Here is a 12,807-nt window from a genome sequence, read left to right on the forward strand (position 1 = left end):
GTGCCGTGCGTGTGATCATTGCTTGTACAGCCCTCTCGCAGTGTCCGGAGCAAGTATGGTGGGTCTGACACACCGGTGTCAATGTGTTCTTTTTTCCATTTCCAGGAGTGTATAATACGGAGCACGCCCCGCAATTGATAAATTGAATTAAGATGTCTGATGATTAAAATTACATTTAAATAGAAACAGAGACATGATAGTGGTATTAGGCTCACGGCTATGGCCTTCTGTTTACCAGAAAGTGAGATGCGCCCTCCAAACAAATGAATTATATCTTAATAAAATTCGCTAACAGTAAACATCCTATAAATATGGGACGAGCTGTAGACAAAACTCTCTTACCTTTGTTTTACACTACTCTTATCTAGTACACCATATTAAGAATTCAGGAAGCGTTATTGATTTCAGACAGTACTAAAATTAAAGTTACAGATCTCATATTGTACTTCAGGTTCATTTGTTTCGGTCTGTTGTGAGCTACAATAGTTCAATGGCGCTTCAGAGTGACTTTTCGAGCTGAGACTGCAGGATGCGGCCGCGCTGCTGTTATGGTCGCTCACCTGGTTTCGAACGAGGGACCTTTTCCTGTCAACTTAGTCTGAGCAGCCACCAGCGCACCAGCCGCTCATCCCTGCTCTTCAGCAGTCCTGACCTCGGATCCGCGTGACACCATTGTCGTGCTACTGTGACGGAGTGACCTTCATTATTAGAGAAGACGTGGAGGACGGCTGTGACCGCTGTGAGGCCGCATCCTCACGTCGCAGCTCGCCTCAAGCATCTGATCCGCCAGCGCCACACTCTGTCTCCCGGGCAGCCCCTGCAGATACGACTCCGTAGTATGGAATACAATCAGAAAAATATCTGAACCATATGAATTAGTAGAGAACAAAAGGGGAGTTGTTGTATCTTCACCTTTACCTGCTTCTGCTGCAGTAAACAAACCCCACCTTTGGCAGACAACCCAACCCACGTCCAGACAGCCTACTTATCTCTCCTTTGCACTGGTGTCATGAGTGACACTTCCTCGCGAAGGTGGATGATGTACAGCATCCTGGTCACACAGGTTAGCCTGCAGGGGCCACTGGGTTGACGGTGGCTTCTCTGCCCCATCAACGGTGTCTCTTAAGTCAGCAGTGCAGCTGGCGGCACCAGCGTCCATCCGGCCGAACATATGTCTCCACAGATGATGAACAAAAGCTAGACGTGCCGAGGGTCGACCTCAATAGCCTGCACTCTCAGTAGGTAGTTGCGAATGGCACAAGGGCTGAGACTACACACTGAACTGTCAGCAGCCCGCACCCAGCTATCAGACATTTGTTAACAATATATGTGAAGATAGTAACTGTTCTCGAAAGAACAGATATCACTGATGACCATCCAGCTCCTCTAGAATATATGATAATTAATTGAAACCCTCAGCTGCCGACAGGTATTGTTGATAAACCTCGATGGGGACAGCTGTAAAGGTGTGCCCCGAGTGGGACTCGAACCTACGATCTCCTGCTTACATGGCAGACGCTCTATTCATCTGAGCCACAGAGGACACAGATGAATACTGTAGTGTCGCGGAATAGTAAAGAGTTGGAAATGTGGAATATGGTCACAGTTTCGTTGCCTATGCCGAGAGCCACAGGCAGTAGGTTAGCCTAGAGGTAAGAGGATTGCACATGTGTGGAATGTGTCGTCACGCAGGGGCAATGGCCTGGTTACACACAACAGGCGAGAGCGAGCTGCTTAGCCTGCAGGTTTGTGTTGGACGGAGGCTTTTGTAGAGTGCAAGACAGGGATATAGCGTCAGCTGAACTGCATTTCACAACTTTGTGTAAGTCTGCCCTAAGGGGCGAGTACGACAGATGAATCAGCAGTATAAGTGGAACTAATGCGTTCATTACAAACGAACATGACGTCAGGACGTCGCTCGTGCTTCCTTTAAATACGCCAGCTTTGATAGCAACAAGGCACTCGCAATTAGACTTGCAGTTAGATACGTATTGGGTTGCCGCATAGCGCTCAGCTCGGTGATCGACATGTTAATCATTATTAAGGAGATGTTACATTCAGGGTGGCCCATCCAGCAGCAGACTTGAGGGGACAGTACTAGCTCTGGTCCTCTCTGCTGCCGCTGTCAATCATCAACCCAGGATTAGCAGACATCGCGGCAGACTCGCTCGCCGCCAATGCTGACCACATCAGTGAGCCATCATCGAGATCGTGTGGGGTCTAGGCCTTGTGCATCCGCCATCACAACCGGGTGAGCCGACGACGCGGGTGGACTGCTGCCCGTTCCACCCGTCCACCGCGGACGAGCCTCCAGGAGGAGCAGGGAAGAAGACGGGGTGGGATGGAGTACACTCCGCACTACGAGAACGCCTCTCGTGCCGGCAGCGCTGGGACTCCAACCAGGAGCCTCCTGCTGTCCGCCACCGAGCTGGCCGGCCAGACGGCCGAAGTATGATGTAAGGATGTTCCTCCGCTACGTCACAGCACGCGGCGCTGCGCTAGCAAGACTGTGCGGCCCGGAGCTGGTGTCATCGCTACGAGTCAGCGAGGACTCAGGGAAAGTCGTTGATATCACCAAGTTCAGCCAGCCTGTGTTATGCGGGCCACATTGTACTCGGCAGGAATAAAGGTTTTATGAATTAATAATGTTTCTTTGGCGTTTCTGACTCGTCCACAGTCATTTCCTAGCATCTTGACAACTGGAGAGGTCACCGCTCGGCCATCCAGTCCACCATAGGCGACCGGGACCTGAGGGCACCTACAGTACTGCGGCTACAGGAACTTATCCCTTGCAGGTTTCCCGTGAGACCCACATTCCCAACTGTTCACAAATTACACACATAATGTACCTAACAGAGCCGGCCGAAGTGGCCGAGCGGTTCTAGGCGCTACAGTCTGGAAACACGCGACCGCTACGGTCGCAGGTTCGAATCCTGCCTCGGGCATGGTTGTGTGTGATGTCCTTAGGCTAGTCAGGTTTAAGTAGTTCTAAGTTCTAGGGCACTGATGACCTCAGTAGTTTAGTCGCATAGTGCTCAGAGCCATTTTTTACCTAACAGATGTTTGCCCATCCATTCCTTACTCGCACTCATTAAGGTAATGTTTCCCGTAAGAGTTCAGGCAACCTGTGTGCATTCGCACAGACGAGTGCAAGGGATAAGTCCCTGCAGTGGCACTATTCATCTGTGTCCTCGGTGGCTCAGATCAATAGCGCGTCTGCCATGTAAGCAGGAGATCTCGGGTTCGAATCCCGATCGGGGCACCCATTTTCCGCTGTCCCCATCGAGGTATATCAACAACACCTGTCGGCAGCTGAGGGTTTCAATTAATTATCATTTATTCTAGAGAAGCTGAACGGTCATCAATGATATCTGTTCTTTCGAGAAAAGTTATATATATAGTTAAAGGCTACCCAGCCATTGACCTTCGTCTGTGCGAATGCCCACAGGTTGCCTGAAATCTTACGGTAATCGTCACTTTAGGGTGCGCGAGTAATGAGTGGACGGGCAAATACCTGTTACATGCATTACGTATATAGACTGTAGATAGTTGGGAATGTAGCTCCTGCGGGAAGCATGCAAGGGATAAGTCCCTGCAGTCGCACTATTCGTCTGTGTCCTGAGTCGCTCAGATGGATAGAGCGTCTGCTGTGTAAGCAACAGATCCTGGGTTCGATTCCCTGTCGGGGCACACATTTTCAGCAGTCCCCATCGAGGTATATCAACAACACCTGTTGGCAGCTGAGGGTTTCAATTAATTATCATTTATTTGTTAAAAAGCTTGGGTATTTTTGCTGGCGCTTCTCGTGCGTTCTGCGGCTGTGGGTATGGAAATAACGTCGTGTGGTGGTTTTCTCTCGCTGTCATCTCTGCTAGTGACTCAGGCTTCCATATTTTCACCTTTCAGAGGCTCTTTTTTTAAGGTATGGAACCTGTATATTTATTATTGCGCAGTGCATAGGCCTCCTTACAACGTTCTTCTTTATCGCTAGTATGACTATATCACCCAGCTTCTGTGATTTCATCGTGCTCCGTATGCAGACTTGGGGCTATGTCGTTCCCCCGCGCTGGGTAGCTTCCATGTCCGCCGCAATTCGCTCAGTATTGTCCCCTAGCTGGCAGTCTACACGCCATTGACACAGGTCGTTCGGCTTCCGTGAGCTGCCCAGATAGCACCTGGACGAATTTTTAGTGTTCACTGAACTTACCATAACAGAACATAACCATATACATAAACTGAGTGAGTTTAAGAACAGCCTGGTCTATGTAGTTCTCAGAGAACTCTACAGGATGTGTTGTAATATCAACAACTTAAAAGCTTTTTTCAGTTGATTGTTGGATGATTACAATCTCATCCAATGATGACAGTACGATACAGGAAGATAAGTGTCAAGAACACAACAATGTATTAATTGGTTCTGAAGTTTCTCGGCAGAGCTTCTGCTTGTGGCTGCGTGGTCAACTGTTGCACGAATCGCCTTGCTGCTTACTGAGACTGGGTAGACCGAACTCGACGAGAATGACGAGGTAGGTGGAGATGGCGGCGACGCAACTCGTCAGCAGTGACCTGTCAATGTGGAAGAGTGCGGCAGCACTGTAGCTGATTCGGTCGCAGCTCCGCTGGTGGGTGAAGTTGTGCAGATCCGTGTGGAGCCTACGGTCTTCCAGTGGAGTCACCAGTAGCAGCAACTTACCAACCAGCTGCTCGATGTGGTCGACCTCCCGCATCACCGCGTCACTACTACACGCTATGCTCAATAGCCGCCAAACTGAGAAGAACGACCACGGTAGATACTCCAATAACACTTCTCCTGTCGATAGACTTGACGCCACTGATCCGTTCATGAGATATTGGACCAACATTACGTAAGCGTTCATTACGATGTTCAGAAAAGAACACGTTACTTCTGAGACAACCTGCACCCCATACGCTGCACTGGCAGTCCTTCCCAAGTCACGAAGGAGACAATGCGAGTTCTGTAAACTAGCCAGAGAGGTGTGGCGTTCAAACTTTAGCACCGTTGGTATACTTAAATTCGTGGAAATTTTCGTCATTGCATCTAATCGATTTTTTTTTCGTCGAGTAACACGAGGATGTTCAGCAGGTACTTTGGAAGAAAATAATGACGAACCATTTCTTGCGTTGGTTCCCAATGAGGACGATATTGCGTAATCAAGTTCGTCCTCTGAAGAAACACCAAATAAATCTAGTAAAAAATTGTTCGCCCGGTAAAACCTTCTGCACAGTAACACGTTAAGGGAGAAAAAGTGAATAATTATTGTATTCCTTGCACAGTACAAGAAATATATTAGAATTATCAGGTCAAACTGAAACTTTGAACCTGCTAGACATGTAAATGCACAGGAGAGAAAAGCTGAGCTAAACATCAGTCTAAACACCGCCCTACGCACGACAGTGGCCAAGTCTTGGTATTCCGTCTCAATGTTCCTGTACAAAAATAAGTCACCTGAAAATAGCCTCATGCACCAGTTGCTGACGTGTGTTTGTTTTACAAAAATACCTCGAAATATTACTATAAAACCAGTAATATAGGCAATTAGAACATTGCAACGGTGCCTGTACCATACAAAGCCGCCCATACTTTCATACAGTAGCTGTGACCTTAGTGCTATGTAGTATATGAAAACAAGGATCATTAAAGTAGAAGTGCAGAATAGTATCTTCCACGTATCGAAACAATAAACTGCGATTTTTTCTTCTCGAAAGAAATCGGAACAGTACCAAAAATTTTACAAGACACTAGGAAGAATAGCAGTGCAGCATACATCAATTGATTTGGTTCCATCATGACGAATTATACTTGGTACAGCGAGAGAAGAATGACAACTAATAGAAGCAATCCTAGAGTCTACAAAAAGGAGGAAATTCGCCGTCAGTTTACGTAATAGAAGCTTATTGACCTCATAGCATTTAAAGTAAAGTTGTAATCCTATCGATCCTGAATAACGTACCGGACACCAAGTAATTAACTTTTTCTCCTTGCTATATGTCCTTCAGAAGTAGTTCAGCTGAAATTTCAATAAATGGAAAGTTTTCTCAATCGAACATATTGACACACTGCGTCACTGGCGTCATGAGTGTGACAGAAAGACTAATTGCTAGGTACGTGAGCCAGATTAATACGTTTGCGTATAAGAAAAGTAGCCACAAACAACTATCGCAAATTAACGGCTACATGGCGGTAGGCGATAGTGTTACAGTGCGAATGGATTCTTGGTCGTATATTGCAACAGTATATAGAATTCATTATCATTTTGAAATACTACAAAAGAGGAGAAAGTTAATAAATTGTGACCTCCTGCAGCGATACCCAAGCAAATAGACATCATGAGTAATTGAACTGCAGATAAATCGAGGCACGGAGGGAGAGGGAGAGGGAGAGAGAGAGAGAGAGAGAGAGAGAGAGAGAGATAAAGAGCGTAGGATGGACAAGACGCGTGACATTAACCAGCACCATCAACGCCTTAGATTACAACCTATACGTATAACACTCCACCTCGTAAGTAGTGTGGGGGCTGTGATAGGGTAACCACAGCCGTCAGAGATATATGTCATGGACATAGGGATGGTAAAAACAACAATAAAAGTATTCTCTTTGCGAATAAGCGGTAATTTTCGGGATTTGTTTGGCTTCGCCTGTAAAATTTACTAATAATTTGGTAATAATACCGAAATGTCAATTAACCATTACAGCAGCGCTAAAATTTTTAGTTTTTGAGTAAATTTTTTTCGTAAATTTCCACTAATTTGAAGTATTGTGTTATTATAGAAAACAGGAAAAGCGATCAGTGCTATTTTAATAACAATAGCGACAGAAAGAAGCAAAAGACATGGCATAAGAATTGGTACAGTATTACTGAAACAATAATGTAACTGTTACCACGTAGCGTGGTCTGTTGAACGGCATGATGGCATGTGTCTACATGCAGTGCGCAAGACATGCCCCAGGGCAAGTATGTGGTAGTTCCTTGTTGTCGTCGTCTGACAATTGTAGCACAAAATGGCACCATCCCTAGTCTGGAAAGTATTTTATGAAGTGCGGTGTCAGAAGTACTTTGCTCCATTTCCTTTAAAAGATTAAGAACGAAGGCCCTGCAACAAACTTCCTACATCAGATGAGAAGAAACCTTAAAATTTAACAGTTAATTCATAGTTTGCAATTAAAGTAGAAAGAAGCTGATCTGTGGCCTGTGTCTACTTAATATGCCTTTATCTGGATGTAGCCGTTGAAGACGAACAAATAAACATGAAAAGTCGTGTTCCACAACCTCAGGTCTCACCCTTCATCACAGACTATTCGTAATACTCAAATAGTGGTACGACCCTCAATTACAACAAGCTTATTACGCTGACCTTCAAACAATTACAAACAATAGCACACTACTGATTATTTTGTATGCTATTCAACCACTTATCACTCTTCGAGAGAAGCAGAGAAGAGTGGATGGACGAAGTTTTCTTTTATTTGCCTGTTTAATATTTTGATTCTATGTATCTTGAATTCGAGGTAGTCAATTTATATGTTTATTAGAAGAAATAATTGAAATACGAAGCTGAATATCAGTTATTTTAGAAGCCTGTTATTTTGAGCGGCTTGAACACTCAGGTTGAATTGACGTTGAAAAAAAGAAACCTATATAACTAAAACCGGTTGTTTCAGGGATAATCACCTTCCCTACGCGGACAAAAACTTGTTGATTACGGGTATTTCAGCATCGGATAAAGGTGCCACAGTGCAGCGCGTCACTCATCAATTCCGTACCGGTCAACAACACGTACACAGTTGAATCACACAAATTTACTCCCTCTGTGTCGGGTGCAGAGGACGTTGGGCGACATGTCAACGGAGCATAGAGATAACCATGAGTGTTAAGTTATAAGCTCTGCATCCAGCTCACTTTGATGATAATTACTTCATTTCTTGTTAATTATGAATCGTTTCCTCATTAGTGTTATTTAATGACTGTGCATATGGGGTTCATTAAGCATAATAGATTGAGATGTCACTCTTAGTTACGTCTTTTGTCGAAAGGAATAATACAGTGTGTTTCACAATTAATGTTGTAGAGGGGGCTTAGTAAATCAAATTCTACACAGAAACCCATGTCCAAAAACGTCATCCAACGACACTCCGGAGCGACAAAGTTACAGGCGGATGAGCCTGCAAATGTATGTACATACGCGATGAATCCGTGATGTTACAAAGCTTTAAGGCTGATGGAGAAAGATATATGTATCGATTTGAGCTAAGGGTACCTGGTTGAGGAACGAATGAATCGAAAGTTACAAGTGAAAATTATTCTGATACCCCTGAGAGTGAAATACACATACTGGTACTGTTATTGCTAAGAATGTAGTGTATTAGAGTATGCATCTTTCAGAGCTGATTGTATGGACCAAGACAAAGAAAATGTGTAGTAGACATGGGTCTAAAATGCTTATCTTAAGATCTATGAGCACAATAACGGAGATGTTTTTCACAGTAGTGGAGATGCATTTCAGAGCCCAATTTGACTAGATATTTTTCCTTGTGTTGGTCCATACTACCACTTCTGAAAATTGCATAGCTTACAGTCTTAGCAACAAAAGTACCAGTGAGACGCCCTGCTAAACCCTCAAGACAGGACAGGTAGTTTACGTTGTGGAAAGTGGCCAAAATAAGGGGCTGTCAGTTATTTGATCAAACATTACAAGAGCCAAGAAACATTTTTCTTAAAAACAAAACAAAAAAAATAAAAAAGCCACAGCTTTAGTTTTCGATATTAATTAGCGGCTGAATGCACCGTATAATCTCATCCCTTAAGGACAAGACTACTTTAATTTAAAAGCAGCTGAATGCCAATAACGTAAAGCTCAACCAAAATCAGAAATTTAAAAGGAAGAGCCTTATCTTAAAACAGTTCCTTGATTAGGCTGAAGGCCCAAAGAATCTGATGCCTTAAGGGCAATACAAACGTAATCTTAAAAATCAGGTAGAAACCATACAAGTACAAACAGCAAGAACAAACAAGAAAAGGCAGTACATCCAAGGGCACTCAGAAGTTTCGACGGTCGGCCTGGAATTCAAACACTAATGCTCGCATAGGTGAGTCAGGCAGTCGGCCCAACCATTGTCGATCTGACGACAACGAACACACCGACAAGATAAACTTCGCTTCACCTAACCAGCACACAACAGGGAGTTCAATGGAACAATGCAGAAGGTATTGACGCCCACAACCAGTTATACATTGATCTATCAAACTGCACACCATACTGGACAGCAACAACACAAAGAGTAAAATACACTGCCTTAATTTACGTCAACGGCCAGGGCAGGTAACCGATACGTTAACTGCCACAAGGCAGAAGATTCGGCTGCACTTCAGTTCAAATAACCAAGTACAGTTAAACTCCAACCGGAGGGTGGCTAAAATTTGCCAACTTGAAAACATACGTTGCTGCTCGAGGGAATATGCCAACAGCCGACAACGAACTCCAAACGACCCAATGTGAACTGGCTTGGCTTGCTGGAAGATTAAGTCAAAACTCAGGCCCGGAAACGGTGAAAGGGCCAAGTATACGTCGGCCGATGAGACGACCAACCGAACGACCAACCAAAGGTCGTCCCGCTCAAATCTCCCTCCGTCGGATAGTTACACGTGTCGCCAGCGATCGGCGAGCACTGGCTGTCGGCGCCTCACTGGCGCTCCGTCCGCCGACTGCACTGCTGGTCCGTCCCGAACTGACTGCCAGACACACGATGACCAGGAAATACTATCGGTCGCTCCAGAGATGGTACGACAGTACACTTATCGATAAGCACTGTCGCTGCCGCTCACAGGCAAGTAAGGCAGGAAGTCAGCGACGCCAGAAAATGGAATAAGAAAACGAGGCGGCAGTACGGTAATAGAAGGAAGAAAACAATAAACGGGATAAACGTGAGCTGTGCACGGCTCAACGAGTACATGTATTCCACTGTCAGAGATATCAGAATGATTTTTGCTTGTTAACTGTCGACTTGTAAATTTCAGAACCGGTGACCCTTAGCTCATAGTGATACATCTATCCTTCTTTACAAAGTCATCATGGAATTATCTTGTATATACGTACATTTACGCCGCCGCCTATAGCTTTCACCCTCTATAGCGTCAATGGATGATGTTCTCGGTCGTGGGTTCCTATGCAAAACTTGATCTACTAAGTCTCCCTACAACCTCTAGGAGTATGTCACACCTATCAAGAAACACTCTGCAGTAACAAAATCATACCACGAGATTCGAATAAAACTTCCATGAAGTATTGAAATCTGGGCACTACTCCGTTGATACGAATTATTGCTCGGTATTCTTCCAACAAGCTAAACGAAAATTCAGTAGAATACCCGGTTTCGATTCGAATACTTCCAGCAACCGACTGTATCTAACCAAAAAATCTGGAGACTTCACTTTAATGACAACAGCGCATGCGCACACTGGAAGACAAGCTACCGTAGAACTCGTTACTGAACATAAAGATATCTAACAGCGCTTTGTCCCAAACTCACAGAGGCTACACACTGCCTGATAAAAAAAAAGGGAAGCAATCAGTAGACAAGGTCGAGTGTCAGTGTAGCTTTGCAGACGTAAACATCATCGATGAGTATTTCAATTATTAGAGCTGCAATTCTCTGTGAGAGTATAATGGCCACCAGAGGGCAGTAGTGTTGTTCTTGTTTACTGTTGTTTTCAGGCCTGGAAGAATACATATATATACAGGGCATAAACAGTGTCGGATATTAAGTGACTATTGTGAAAGACACGAAGATGACGCGTACTTGTGTTAGACAGCGCTATCAGCCCCTGACAGCGAAAATATGTACTGTAGTCTGATAATATTGTTCTCTAATGTCAAAAATTCTTGTCACACAAAAAATAAGTTTGCATATTACTCTGACATATGGACTTCGTAAATAATTTCGAAAAACTAGTTATTTGCTTAGTTAAGCCATTTCGACAGTGTTCAGATGTACTGTATTCTGGTATTTTATTTCTCATTTTATTTCTCGATGTAAAATGCATACTAGTTCACCATAGTACCTCATTGCCTGGACATACCCTCTTGTTTTATATGAAACATTTGTACTTTATCTTCACTGTGCACAGATTTTGAAATACTTTCATTGGATGCCACTGTTAGCTCTCATATTTGATTATACACTGGCCAGTGATTAGCCTGTACTGCACTTAAGACTATACATACTGTGGATGTCTCGTGGAGACATGTTTGTAATAAGTGGTTAGTTTCTTGCTATACTGTGGATTTTTTTGCACATTCTCAGCTTGCTACCTTCTCCTTATGGCCAATATCAAATACCTCTGGTGTTGGTGCTAGTAGGACTGCAAGATAGTCGTGCACTGGTCAGTGATATCAAACACTTCTCATGTTGGTGTCAGTGGGACTGAAAGATTGTCCTGCACTGGTCAGTTCTAACGAGATAGTCTGATGAGAGTGCCAGTGGGTCTGCAATATTGTCTCACTGTGCTTTTCAAATAAAATTCATACTGTCATTTTCAGTGGGACTGCAAGATTTTCGCTCAGTGTGTCATATAGTTTGCCGGCGCGCTTATGGTTGGCCGTTATTTACAAGTTTACTGCTCTTAGGGCACTTTTTTGTGCCGTGACATAGGGTGGTGATAAACATTTTCTTTGCCCTTCAGACACTACTATATTATGTGCATATATGTATTTTAGCGACTCTCTGTACAAAGAGTCTACACATGTAATGCACTGTGCCCTACAGTGAGTGCGCCCGAATATTTATCAAAGACTATTCTTCTGACAGTATGTTTATGTGCAGCAATGATTTGTACGTATTTTCAGTTATGCAAATGTACTCGTATTGTATCTCTAAACTTTTGTATTCACCTTTCTACATGAGCCTTAGTAAAATGTGCCGTTTTGAAGAGCACGCCGCAGCGCGTAGTGTAAAGCAGTCGCCTTCCGTTTCTGGCGGTGGCGCCGCTGTGGCAATCGCCGCTTTGGTGTCTCCCTCTGGAGGGAAAAGGGAAAAATTGCCTGTTCACGTGCATTTAAGGGGCGCTATGAACTCCAGCGGTGGCATCAGTTTATCACCACCCTCCAGAGAGACCTGGTTCCCCTCCCTCAGCACACCCAACCCAAATCCAACACCACTCTCGATGTGGTCATTGCCTCCCCCAACCTCCTTGGGCGCATCACCACAGATGTCCTTGACCTCATTGGCAGTGAACATGCTCCTGTTCTTCTCGGTATCTCTAATGGTCGCCCTCCCCGCAACGCTCCTCGCCCCGACATCCCTCCTAAACCTGTCCATGATTACCCCCGTGCCAACTGGGAAGCCTACCGGGACTCCATTCACACCCATGTTCACGGCCACGACCTTACCCTCCAGTCTCCTGATGACATCTCTCGCACTGCTGCCTTCCCGCACCAGACCTTGTCTGACGCCGTCGCCACCCATATCCCTACCAAAGCCATCCACCCTCACCGCCCCGCCCTGCCTCCACAGGCCATCCTTCTCCTTAGCTAGTCCCGCCGCCTTTACCGCTCTTTTCTCCGCACTCGTGACCGGGATACACTTACCTGCCACCGGCAAGTACGACACATCAGCAACCTGCTTACTGCGAAGAAACGCCGTGCCTGGCGCCAGACATGTACACAACTCAACACCACGCTCCCCATAAACTCTTCCAAGTATTGGTCTGCTTTTCAGCGCCTTACTGGGAACCGCCCCACCCCCCCAGTACCCTCTCCACCTTGATGACCGTCCCTTTCCTGACAACCTCA

Source organism: Schistocerca piceifrons, chromosome 4 (genome assembly GCF_021461385.2).
Source record: "Schistocerca piceifrons isolate TAMUIC-IGC-003096 chromosome 4, iqSchPice1.1, whole genome shotgun sequence".
Lineage (NCBI taxonomy): Eukaryota > Metazoa > Arthropoda > Insecta > Orthoptera > Acrididae > Schistocerca > Schistocerca piceifrons.